The sequence below is a fragment of the Rhamphochromis sp. 'chilingali' genome, assembly GCF_963969265.1.
Source record: "Rhamphochromis sp. 'chilingali' genome assembly, chromosome: 1".
Lineage (NCBI taxonomy): Eukaryota > Metazoa > Chordata > Actinopteri > Cichliformes > Cichlidae > Rhamphochromis > Rhamphochromis sp. 'chilingali'.
In genome coordinates this window covers 11,201,597-11,215,630 of record NC_137929.1, presented here as the reverse complement: position 1 = coordinate 11,215,630, position 14,034 = coordinate 11,201,597, and the positions used below count along the sequence as shown (strand labels likewise).

The window sequence follows — 14,034 nt, the reverse complement described above, 5'->3', positions numbered from 1 at the left end:
CAGTGTGGATGTGGAGAAGAGAGGACCCAAACGCAGGACTCACAGGTGGTGAAGGCTGGTGTTTATGACAGAATGACAGAGCCTGAGATGGATGACTGACTGGAAGACCAGCTGAACAGAAATGACACATGTGGGACTGACAAAGACACTGAACTGGAGGACACTCAGGACTTACACAGGCTAATGATAATGATCAGGGTTCATATGCCTTTTTCAGGGTCAAATTCAAGCACTTTCAAGGTCCCTTTTCAAACTTTTCCAGCACATCCCTCCCTCACCGCCAAAACAAAATGCATGTTTCAATTCACATCACCTCAGTAAGACCATGTGAAAGTTAAGACAAATCATCCTAGGTGAACTTAAACATCTTTGTTCCCTTTTTGTTAAGACAGAGAAAAACACTCCACACAAAAATACTGCAAAAGGAAACTGTCGCCTTATATACAGAGTGTATGAACTCAAAATGCACATTTCACTTAAAAATTAAGATGTGAACAAATCAACTTGTTAGATATTCTTCTCCTGTTGAAAACCCCCCCAAAAAGAAATAAATAAGTCTTCTCATCAGATATTGATGCTTCTTTCCTGTGTGACAGAAAATAGGAGACAGATGTTTGTTTGTTTTTTAAGTTAATTCCCAATAAAGCTGTTTTATTGCTAACTACATTGCTGTCTGTATTATTACTGAAGTCCTAAAACGATCACCTTTAAAATGTTTGTGCTAATAACATCATGTCCGACAGGCATGGAGAACAGCACTGACTGGGAGGCTTTGAACACATCACATAGTTCAATTCAACATATACGACTTTAAGAATGCACAAGCATCTACTTAAAATCTATTTAATTTATCATCTGTGATATTATTATATACAATTCCAATGTATGTTGTTCATCCCACTTAAATAATCAGGAAGACTTAAAGTATGAAATATTCATATAAATGTGTGAACTGTCTCTGTGGCTGATTGTGCCCCACAGGCCTCAGTGTGAGCTTGGAGACCTTTATAATGTTTGAGTAGTTTAATGTGCAGGTGCTGACCACAAACACATTATGAATGAAACTTTGGTAGCACAGAAACAAGAGGCTATTCTTTGTGACCATATGGATCACTCATATTACCGTTATTTCACCCAAAGGCACCAAGTTAATACTCAAAAAAGCTGCAGCAATACACACAAATATAAACAGTAAATGGCAAAACCTTTGCTTTTAGCCTTTAACCCTCTGGGGTCCAGGGTATAATTGGCCGTTTTTGACTACTTTTGATTTGTTCTCTATATTTCACCTTTAAAAACTGTTTCTCTTGCCAATCTGTTATTTTCTCATTTTGACATAATGTGTCAGCACAATTTATCTAAATTGAGACGAAATTTAAAATACGAGTAGAAAGTGATATTTTTTACTGAAAAAACCACAAACATGTTTAACGAATCATTTTCATAACTTGAAATGCAAATAGAAATTGTACATTTTTAAAAAATATGCACAAGTTTTGCAAACAACAAAGTTATTTGGTACTATTTACCTAAAAATGCAGCCGAGGCTCAGACGTTTTTAACCATTCAAAACTATTTACAGAACAATCAGCTGTTCTGCATCAAAGAAGAAGACATACAAATGATTTATGCAACTCCAAAAAATAGTTTGTGTCACTGTGACACAGAGGAGAACAGCACAGGGATAAACCTGCAGGTCTGACAGCAGCTGTGTCAGCGTTTACACTGCAGTCTGCCTTTGGTGGCTTTAAGGCAGCAAATGTGACATTCACTAGTAGAACTGACACACAAAACAAAACAACGTCAACACACTAACTTGAGACTCCAAACACGGAAAATGTCAGAAATTTCTCATGTCTCAAAACTGTCTCTTTCTCGCTCTCTCACTCCTAAAACCTCCGCCTCTTCCCAAACAACCAAATGCCACATTTTGACATATCATTTTTTGATTGGTCGACATGGTACATTTTTCCACCAATAGGGAAGGAGTGTTTTTTCTTTTTCTTTTTTCACTCACAAGCAAAGTGTGTTTGCTAGCACTCTCCTTAGAAAACGCCGTTTTAACCGTTTCTTCCCGGAGGAAACGCCAGTTTTATTCAGAAAAAACATCAGTTTTACGTTGCCTATCAACACAATTTAAAAACTGGTATATAGTTTGAAATCCGCATGTTCGACCCAAGTTGAGATGGAGACTCTGGGTCCGTCGACCCCAGAGGGTTAATCAGAAAGCCTTAAGTTAGCTAGTTATGTATTGGGCTAATGTTTAAAGCTTTCACTTGAGTAAATTAACTCATATTACTGCTAAGCAATGTTAGCTAAGTTCACAGCATATTCCATAATAGCGCTGCCATACTGCATCACACTCAGTACATTTCAATCATTTCTACAGCGAGTTTGATAGCAAAATAATAATCATAATTTTAAAAAATAGCGTGTGTAACATACATGTACTGGAAAATTATTTACTAGGACGCATCTATCATGCGACTAGAGAGTGCAAACTCCGCTCATGTTGTTTTCCATCACACACTCATTAAAACAGCGACCTACAGGTATGTTAGCGCACTCATCCCCGACTGTCCGACGGAGGGGCGGGGTCACACGTTGAAACAGACACAAGGCAGCTTCCATTTATTTCTCTATCTGACAAGAAAACTATTCAATCAGATAGTTATTTGTGGTGAATGAAATACAGTTACACTTTCAAGCACTTTTCACTGGGGTCAGACTAAAAAATAAATTAAGTCTCCTTAGATAATTTTTTTTCCAAAGATTCTTTCTTTTGTTTTCAATAGTTCTCATCACCCTGATGATGGTTGATGTTCAAGGGGTCTCGTCTCCCATAAATTTGATTCTAATTCCTACCATGGTGATGTTAAATTGGGGTGAAACGTCATCATAGCAGCTTTGACTGACAGCTGCAGTCACGGAGAAACTTGCGTGTCTCTGTTCGGGAATAGCAGATAGAGCGTAGGCTCTGAGAGGAGGGCCAGCGTTTACGCTACGAAAACACAACCGAGTGTTTTAACCTGACAGCCTGAGGTGTTCTTCAGAAAACTGGACTACCCGACAGAAGGACCCGAGGCCCCGCTGCTCTTTTTCGGTAAGTTAAACGTGTTTGTAAGCTAATCCGTAACTACCATCCTTAGCTAGCTCCAGACACCTAGCTAGCTAAGATGAGCACTCGGCTGTCAGGGTTCGTTTAGCTGTGCAGGTGAATGAATTTACTAAAGAAATCAAGAGAAATGCCCCTGGCTGCTCAGTCACTAATTACTGTTACTGTACTTTTATTACAAGTATTATACTGTAAGCAACAGGCTGCACTCTGCTGCAGCTCCTGTGCAGAGCTGAATATTAAATATGTGCAAACAACAGCATGTTTTCAGTCTCTTGCCACATCTGTAAAGACAGTAAAAAAAAAATTTAAAAGCTTGTACTTCAGTAACTCCTCATTAATCAGGAACTATGGATTAAAGTACTGTAGTGTACTGTAATACTGAAAAAAATGTAAGAGAAGAACTTCAGATCCTAAGTGTGTGAGGACAGAAGAATCAGCTCTATTTCAATATTGAGGGATAAAATTTATATCTGAGTTTGATGGTTCTGTTCTCAAATCAAATCAAATCACTTTTATTGTCACATCACATGTGCAGGCACACTGGCACAGCACATGCGAGTGAAATTCTTGTGTGCGAGCCCCACAAGCAACAGAGATGTGCAAACACAACAACACAAACGAGCAAAATACAAGAATGGCCAACCTGAAACTAATAAATATATGTACAATATATAATAGTGTATGCATTCTGGATGTGTATACTAAATATTATCCTGTGTGTGTGTGTGTGTGTGTGTGTGTGTGTGTGTGTGTGTGTGTGTGTGTGTGTACACATTTTTACAAATTAAATAGTAAAAAAATAATAAAATAAAATATATAAAAATATACAGAGTTGAATATGTGCAAAACAGTGGCATTACTGTACAGTGTGTAGTGCATAATGTTGAAGTTCCAGTAGTGAAGCTGAGGTGTCTATGAAGTGTTCAGCAGTCTGATGGCCTGGTGGAAGAAGCTGTCTCTCAGTCTGCTGGTTCGGGACCGGATGCTGCAGAACCTCCTTCCTGATGGAAGCAGTCTGAACAGTTTATGGCTGGGGTGACTGGAGTCCTTGATGATCCTCCCCGCTTTCCTCAGGCAGCGCTTCCTGTAGATGTCTTGGAGGGAGGGAAGCTCACCTCCAATTATCTGTTCAGAGCACCGCACTACTCGCTGGAGAGCTTTGCAGTTGTAGGCGGTGCTGTTGCCATACCAGGTGGTGATGCATCCAGTGAGGATGCTCTCAATGGCACAGTGATAGAAGGTCCTGAGGATGCGGGGGCTCATGCCGAATCTTTTCAGTCTCCTGAGAAAGAAGAGGCGCTGCTGCGCCTTCCTCACTGTTTTGTTTGTGTGTACTGACCACGTGAGATCCTCAGCCAGATGTACTCCAAGGAAACGGAAGCTGCTCACTCTCTCCACAGCAGCGCCGTTGATGGTGATGGGGGTGTGTACTTCTCTGCACCTCCGGAAGTCCACTATCAACTCCTTTGTCTTTGCGACGTTGAGGGTGAGATGGTTGTCTTGACACCAGTGGGTCAGGGCGCTGACCTCCTCCCTGTAAGCCGTCTCATCACCATTGGTGATAAGACCCACCACTGTAGTGTCGTCCGCAAACTTCACAATGATGTTGGAGTTGTTAGTGGCTGTGCAGTCGTAGGTGTAGAGTGAGTATAGGAGAGGGCTCAGTACACACCCCTGTGGAGCACCAGTGTTCAGTGTGATGGGGGATGAGGTGATGCTGCCCAGTCTGACCACTTGGCGTCTGTCAGACAGGAAGCTAAGGATCCAGCTGCAGAGGGAGCTGCTCAGTCCTAGATCCTGCAGTTTCCTGTCCAGCTTCGAGGGAACGATGGTATTGAATCCTGAGCTGTAATCTACAAACAGCATTCTCACATACGTGTCTCTCTTCTCCAGGTGTGACAGGGCAGTGTGTAGTGTCAGGGCTATGGCATCATCAGTGGACCTGTTGTGGCGGTATGCAAACTGTAGAGGGTCCAGTGAGTCGGGTAGTGCAGAGCGGATGAAGTCCCTGACCAGCTTCTCGAAGCATTTGCTCACGATGGGGGTCAGGGCTACAGGTCGCCAGTCGTTCAATGAGGAGATGGTGGAGGATTTGGGTACAGCGACGGTGGCCATTTTGAAGCAGGCTGGGACTACAGACAGAGAGAGGGAAAGGTTGAAGATGTGTGTGAACACTCCAGCCAGCTGAGCCGCGCATGACTTGAGGACGCGGCCGGGAATCCCGTCCGGACCAGTAGCTTTGCGCGCGTTCACCTTCCTGAAGCACCTCCGCACATCCTCCTCAGACACAGTGTGCGCACTGACGTCATCCGCGGTGCGCACACTGTCCGGTCTCATGGTGTTCGCTGTGTCGAATCTAGCGTAGAATACGTTTAGATCCTCACACAGAGAGGCCGTGGTCTGCGGTGTGCTGGGTTTCCCTCTAAAGTCTGTGATCGTGTTTAGTCCCTGCCACATACTCCGAGGGTTGTCAAACTGTTGCTCTCTTTGTGATTAAAGGAGCTGCCCTCAGATTCAGACCTCAGCACCATCGAGTGACAGCAGACAGATCATCCAACATGTTCACATGTTAACTGCAAAATGAACTGATGAAAACAGTGCAAAGGTTAAAGCACCACATGTGCTGTAGCGAAAGCTGCAGCTGTTTTATTGATAAAGTAAAAAACAAAAGGATTAATCACACCTGTAACTGTGTCACATCACTGGTGAAGATCATGAGTCCTGCTTGATCAATGTTACGTCCCCACATAAAAGCTAGGCGAAGAGGGTGGGGGACAGTAACAGTTGGATCCGGGTGAAATGAAAAGAACACCAGGCAGAGGTAGTTAACACAAAATATATCTTTATTATAATCAATTAACTCAATAATCATATAAATAGTAACAACAAAAAGAGACAGCACCGCTGCTTTAATGATAAATCAGACAGGTCAACCCAAAGAGATAGTGACCACTTCAACAAAAGAAAACAACTATAAGGCTTCAACAGAAAACGACAGCAACACTGCTATTAACAATTACCAGGCAGGCCAAACAAAATAATGGAGGCCTTAATAATACTTAATACCGCTCAGTTAAGAACTACTCACAAAGAGCCACACACAGCAGGGCTGGTCACACACAGCAGGCCGTTTCCCATACCTAGACCAGTATCACACACTAACCAGCACAGAGGAACTCCACCAGAAGCCTCTCCCACATCCACACTGCTCTTCTCCAGCTTATATCACCTCTGAGGGTAATTGGTGGTAAACGAGGGCAGATGAGCAGCAGGTGTGTCCTAAAGGAGAAGGCAGGGGCAGAGAGAGACAAGGGGAGGGGTAAGAAAGAAGGAGGAGGAGAGGGAGAAGACAACACCACGCCCACACACTCCCACAGCCTCACAGGATGTAACAATCAATAACATGAGCTTCAGTCTTCCTGGGGCCCGTTCTTCGTACGTCGCTTACTACATCCAAGATCAAATGACACATCCAAGACCAAACCATCGCGCTAACCGTGAGCTCGCTAATCCGGTTCCCCGAACACACCTGCTGTTGACGATTAGTACAGCTGGACGCAGTAATGTGACATCACTGGGTGTCGTAAAAGGGGCTACGCATCGATAGTAGAAACATTGATCGGCAACCCTCTGATTGGTCGGTGAAAATGTCGAAGGAGCGCGTTTGGTATTTTTCGGCAGCAGAGCAAGAACTCTTGAGTGAGGGATTTCAGGAGTTTCAGAGTTTAATCAGAACGCAAGGGAACACTGCAAAGGCTGCAAAAGCAAGGAGAGAGGGCTGGCAGAAAGTTGCTGACAAATTAAACTCGTAAGTAATTTAATAATAACAATAATAATGGAGTGGATTGATAGGAGTGGATTTATATAGCGCTTTTCAAGGCACCCAAAGCGCATGACAATACCACTATTCAGTCACTTTATTATTTATTTATGGATTTATTATATTACACTATATTATCCAATATTATATTACATTATATTGTTATAGTATATCCCCTTTCACATTAGAGCCACAACAGGACCCACTAGAACATGGGAACAAGTAAAAGTGAAATATAAGAATATTCTACAGAATGGTAATATTTATCACTTATATTGCTTTTCGTCTCTTGGAAAGAGACCCTGAAATACTCTGTTTGTTTGTTTATAACAGCAACCAAGAAAAGGGGCAGAGCAAAAAAAGACAGGTGGTGGTCCTGCACCCCCTCGTCAACAAGTTGGTTAAGTGAATAATATCCTCACGGGAATATCGATATCTCTCAATGAGCACACTGTCGCGCTGAGCTAAAGGATCCTGTCTATCCCGCAATATACGCTGAATCCTGAAAACTCTCCTTATCAATCTTGCACCTTCCGCAATGGGTGGCTCGCGTATACAGACAGGACATGGCTGCGACAGACTTCCCAAATCCACCTTCACTTTTATAGCCGTGGTCTCCCATCTTGATTACACGAAGTAATTTACAATTACTACTCTGAAATATGAATTACATCTGTAATAATCACATACATGTAATAGAATGTTAATAGTACATTTCCCTTTTTTAGGAAATGACCTGTATGTATCTGTGTGACATCAATAAATGGATCAAGTGCTGCATTATCTTTAGTTACATTGATGTTATTTATTTATGGTGAAACAGTGGTGGAATATCGCTGTTGCTTTCGTATAAATGAAGCGGACATACCTGCGTGGCCGCGATCTAATCCTGTTTACATAAAGTAAACCTGCTCCCGAGCAGGTTTACGCTTACGGCTCTGTTGCTATGACAGCAAGTCCCGGATGAGCTTCGGGGAACCGAACGATCCAAGATGACGCGAAATCGTCAACAATCTAATCCAGCTAACTTACTTAGCGAGGTACGAAGAACGGGCCCCTGGTGTTTCTTAAATGAAGACTCTCTCAGTGGGTCAACAGAACTTCTGGCACAGGAGCTGTGATGAAAGAAAGGGAAGAAGTTTCTCCAGACCTCTGGACGCAGGAAACCCAGCTTGGTCCTGATGGTCTCCCTCACTAGTTTCTCTCCAGGGTGAATGTAGCTGTTGATATAATATGGACTCTATTATTAAATGAAAAGAACAAATTAGACTACACTACTGAAACGTTCTGCTGATGTTTTTAAAGTCTCTATGTTACCAGGCTGTAGACTCGAGATTTAAACAGTTTTAGATCCATTAAACTCTTATGTTAAAATCTCAAAGGACAGCATTATATTTTTGATATTAACAGTAACTCTGGGCCTCTGTGGAGTGTGCAGCTGATCTCATCGCTGTCTAAAAATGGATAAAAAAAAACATAAGTGTTGAAGACTATTAGGAGTAGCAGGTGTGTAGCATCACTAACTAGCTAGCAACAAGCCTCCAACACAGTGCGTATGCTAGAGGCTAATCTAACTAACGAATTAACAACAGAGTGATTTTAGAACTATACGATGATAAGCTGTGTGTCTTTTTTATAACAGTGACATGGTTGTATTTACCTTAATTAGACGAGTTCTCAGTCGTGGTAAACCAGCAAAAATACTCGAGCAGCCGGGCTACGTAGAAAGTGTAGGGGGGCGTGTTTGCGGTCACATCCAGCGGGTGTGTGGGCGGGAGCGTTACACAGTCGCTCCACCTCAAGTCACTACTGCGCAGACTCTGGCTCCAAATTTGCAAGATGGCAGCCTCCAGAAGTGGGATATTTTGGCTTCATTTATACACAATGGGAGGAGGCGGGGTCGCGTCGTACATCTTTTATACAGTCATTGGTTTCTACACTGGTTAGCAGGCAGCCGTCTGCTGGAGGAAACAGTCTGAGTCACATGACTCTCTGTGGTGGAAATGTCACTTCCTGTTGGAGCGGAGCCAACTCTTTGTGATGCAGTTTTTATAAAATCAGACGTTTACGTGTTTAATCTGTGTCTAAACTCCACCTGTGATAAATAATCTATCAAACCAGCTGTGACCTCTCTGTGAGTCTGTGGGTATAAAGACTCGGAGCTCAGAGTCTCTCCATCGAGCTCAGGCCACAGTCAGAGAGTCAGTGAGGGGAGAGCAGGGACTCCTCTCCACCTCCTCCACAGACTGATGGAGGCAGGAAAAACTGCCTTCAGTCATCAGGAAGTAACAATGACTCGGAGTTCAGCTGCTGACCATCAGCTAACTCTGCTCCTCTCATTCAGACTCTGATCACAGACTAACAGGTCATGGCGGACACACTCGGCCTCGTTGGTTCAGCTGTGAGTCCGTTACCGTGAACTATGGAGCGGCAAATTTGTGCTGGAACTAAGCTGCACACAGCTGATGTTAGCCAGGAAACATTACACACTGTTAACATTACCTCAACACGGAGCTTCACACGGAGACGATCAGCATCAGTCAGAGACACAAAGTTCAGGAAGTGAAAGTAAACTTTGAACAGGAAGGAAACAGCCAGAGCGCCGTTTGACAAACACTCTGTGACAGCTGCTGTTAGAACAGATGTTACCATCATGTTAACAGATCCTGCAGCATCACGTGGCACAAACAGCAGTGTGCACATTTACACATGTGGAACAGGAAGGTCATTAATACCTGTCTCAGTGAACACCTGTCTGAACAGGAGCTGCACTCATAAAGCTCCAAGTAAGACTGAGTTTAAGACAGAAACTTAAAGACCAAATATTCAACTTCCTGATCCAGGATTCAAAGAGGATCAGCAGAGTTGAGGTGTTGGAGGATTGGATGTTCCAAACACAGCTGCAGTCAGAGAAACAGATGCAGAGACAGACGAACATCATGTGCTGAAGATCAAACACTGTACAGACACAGGAAACAGCAGCATCTAATGTGATGCTCTCAATGACCACGTTCCTGTTAAACACAGTTAGCAAAAGAAAATGAAAAAGAGAGAAAAGCTTAAATAGGTAATAGTCTTTGGCGCCAAAGAAAAACGATTACAGGTCACCAGAGAACTTCAATCTATACATCTAAAAACCACAAACCAGGCGAGAAATTTGGGTGTAGTGATGGATGCAGACCTAAACTTAGAAAAACACATTAAGACAATAACGAAGTCAGCTTACTATCACCTCAAGAATATTTCAAGGATAAAAGATCTGATGTCTCAACAGGACCTGGAAAAACTAGTCCATGCATTCATCTTTAGTAGGCTTGATTACTGTAACAGCATCTTTAGAGGTCTACCTAAAAAATCAGTCAGACAACTACAGCTCATTCAGAACTCTGCTGCTCGAGTCCTCACTAAGACCAAAAAAGTGGACCACATCAGTCCAGCTCTGAGGTCTTTACACTGGCTGCCTGTCCGTCAGAGGATAGACTTTAAAGTTCTGATGCTGGTCTATAAAGCCCTGAATGGTTTAGGACCAAAATACATCAATGACCTCCTGACCCAGTATGAACCTTCCAGATCCCTCAGGTCATCTGGATCCGGTCTTTTATCAGTTCCCAGAGTCAGAACCAGACACGGAGAAGCTGCATTCAGCTTTTATGCTCCTTATATCTGGAACAAACTCCCAGAAAGCCTCAGATCAGCTGAAACACTCAGTTTATTTAAATCCAGGTTGAAGACTCACCTGTTCTCAGCTGCATTTGAATAAAGCACCAAATCCACACTTTTAAGCTTAAATTTCAAAACTTACATTAACTACTGATTTTATCTACTGTTCTGATTTTATCTGTTTTGATTTTATATACTGTTTTGTTTGTTTGTTTGTTAATTAGTTAGTTAGTTTATTTGCTTGTTTTAATCAATTTTAAATCATGCTTTTTATTTGTTTTTGTTTCTAATGTCTCTGTAAAGCACTTTGAATCACCTTGCTGTTGAATTGTGCTATACAAATAAACTTGCCTTGCCTTGCCTTGCCTTAAATAAATTGCTGATTCTTACAAATTTACTTTAATAAGCCCCACGCTCCGGTACCGGGGGCAATAGACGTGTGGTATCCACAGAAATCTCTGCTAAAGTCTGATAGAAAACATTTCTACAACCACCAAACACACGAAACAAGCAATGATTAAAAGAGTAGTTACATAAATGCTCAAAAGTCCATAAACAAACAAAACCAAACAGACTTCATGTAACCGGCTAAAGAAAGGCTAGTTAGCTCCCAGAGCTATCACCGATTCCAAACACCAAGTTTCACCGCACTCCGACTAAAACTCACTGAAATAGTTCCAAAAGAAGACCACAAAAACACACAGCGGCGCAAATGTGCTAAGACAGATTTCCTCCTTTTTGCCAGTACCTGATAGCATCGTGATTATCAGCAGCTACCACGGCTGCATCAGAGCCACATCCATCAACAACTGCCATTATAGAGACTGAAAATGTGACGTCAGTCCAGGGTAAAAGCGCAAAGGATTCTGGGAACGAGTGGCAAGCGGTACTAGTGCAAGCAGGCTTTCACATGAAAACAGTCACACAGCGATAAAAAGACACACAAAGAATGGCAAGAAGCTGTTGTATTATTAAGTGCAATAGTCGCATGACAGCCACAGGAAGCCGACGGGTAAAGAGATCGTTTTTTATCGGATTGCGTCGTGGAAGAGAAATTGTTTAAGCCATGTTTCCGAAGTAACAAAGAGCTGACAGATGGCCTGGTTTACATCTGTAATGCCAAAAAAATCCACCAGAAGGCGCTGTGAATGTAAACGGTTGGCTCTTCTTATACCTCTCCCAAACAGGAAGTCAGAAACAAAAAAAAACATCCAACATATTTTCAGTGTTTTTGATTAAACTAAGATAGGAAGATATAATTTTTGATATATGATAGTGTTAGAGGACTTACTAAACAGATGTATGTCACTTGACAGCATTAAGAAAGTGAAATTAAATATTTAATTTTTTTTTTAAAAAAGTGGTCAGCCGAACAGTTGATTTGTCCCTTCATGGTGCTAATGCTAACATAACCTAAATGTTATTAATGTTGATTATTTGCTATAAAATCATTGTTTACCCATTGCTGTTGATAAATCAAATTAAGTGTTAATTTGATTAACATGATCCAGCTCTCCAAGACCACAGAATAAATGCTACACCCTAAGACCCCAATGACCAAAACCACAAGCAGATGTGCTTGATTTGCACTGTTTTTTTTTCTCTTTTTTTAAAAAAACATAAATGATTTTGCACAGTAGCATTCAATCAGAAGTGGCCTGAATGTGAGTATTTTGTGCTGTATCACATTTTTCACATTTGCAGATGAAAAAACTATGTATTTTGTTGTTTGATATTATACTGTCCTTTGATGGAATGAAAACAGAAATGTTCACTGGCATGCTGCTAGAAATAAACTGTATCCAATGCCCTGGATAGGTTTTGTTATTCATTTAATTTTAATTCGGCACTTTATTTAATTTTTTTCAACTGTATTATCTAATGTACTTGTATTTGCATGACACTCAACCGTTCGGTACAGATCAATATTTTAAAAACTGCAGGGTCTATTGAAAAAAATGATTGTGGTTATTACTCACCCAACTCAATAAGAAATGAAAAAAAGAAAATTACATTGCTTTTTTTCTTGGTGAGGACCTCAAAGGGCTAAGAAACCTGGCCTTGATCACAACGTTTTAGCTAATTATAGGCCTATTTCCAAGCTGCCTTTAGTTTCCAAGGTTTTAGAGAAAATTGTTTTTAGTCAACTGAAAGATGACTAGATGATAACGGCATCCTTGAGGTTTTTCAGTCAGGTTTTAAAACCCTTCCTAGTAATGAATCTGCATTATTAAGGGTTTTTAATGACATCCTTCTGGCATGTGATTCTGGTAACCATTGTTGTTCTTGTCTTGCTTGACCTAACTGCTGCGTTTGACACCGAAGATCACAAAACTCTAATTCCTCAATTAAGTGATGTGATGGGTATTGGTGGCCAGTGTTGGGGAGTAACAGAATACATGTACCGCCGTTACGTATTTAAAATACAAAATATGAGTAACTGTATTCCGTTACAGTTACCGTTTAAAAAGGTGGTATTCAGAATACAGTTACTTTGTTGAAATAAATGGATTACACTGCGGTACTTTCCTGTTTCATCTTGTCGCGGGTCAGGACTGTTTGGGTTTTGTTTGACAGCTACGTTCTGTTGTTCCAGGCGGCAGCGTTACGGTTGCCATGGTTACAGGGTGACGCTCTCTCTCTGCGCGTTTCCTGGGTGACAGAGCGCCTTTTTGTTGTTGCTGTTGTTGTTGTTGTGCTAAGCTAACAGGCAGAATGCTACAGGTATAGCTCTAAAGAATGTAGCCTGATGGGCAGTGTAGTCCGTGCTGCAGGGAGAATTGGCTGTCATACCCGTTATGTGTCTGTGAGCGAGGGAGGGAGAAAAAGGAAAAGTACGAGTTGTCATTGAGCAAAAACGGGAGCTGGAAGCATGTAAATATAATAATAACCACTGCAGCCAACTTCAGGTAAAGTTTACATTTGGCAATTAGCAGGTAGTGATCCGAGTCAATGTCGGCTCCACGCCACACTCTTACATCGCTAATGGTGGATGCCCAGCGGGATGATATGCAGATGTAGTCGATCTCGCTTGTATATCTGCCACCGGGGGCCTTCCACGTCGCCTTGTGTATCCGCTTGTGGCCGAAGAAGGTGTTCTTGATGGTCAGCCGGTTTGCCGCACAGAACGAGATCAGCCGCCCACCATTTTCATTTGTCATTGCTGCGATTCCAAACGGGCCGATAGTCGATTCCAGGCCGTCCCGGTTACTGCTTATTTGCGCGTTGAAATCTCCGCCCACGATCAGCAAATCATGACGCGGGGAGTTGTCAATGGCATCCTGGAGCATTGCATAGAACCCATCCTTGTCAGTATCGTCAGCTTCTTCTGTTGGAGCATATACTTGAAGAATTGTGACTTTCACATGCCTAGCTTGGAAACGAGCCAAGATTAGGCGGTCTGAAATGGGCTTCCAGGCCAGCAATGATGTTGTTG

The 14,034-nt window shown here is 42.2% G+C and overlaps 2 protein-coding genes across 3 annotated transcripts in view; both read right to left on the bottom strand.

Annotated features, from left to right (window-relative positions):
• LOC308403394 (NACHT, LRR and PYD domains-containing protein 12-like) overlaps positions 1-14,034 on the bottom strand; it is a 1,254,170-nt gene that overhangs the window by 423,498 nt on the left and 816,638 nt on the right. The gene's annotated exons all lie outside the window — the stretch shown is intronic.
• The window catches only part of LOC308403590 (uncharacterized protein), a 67,079-nt gene that overhangs the window by 46,216 nt on the left and 6,829 nt on the right, over positions 1-14,034 (bottom strand). The window lies entirely within an intron of this gene.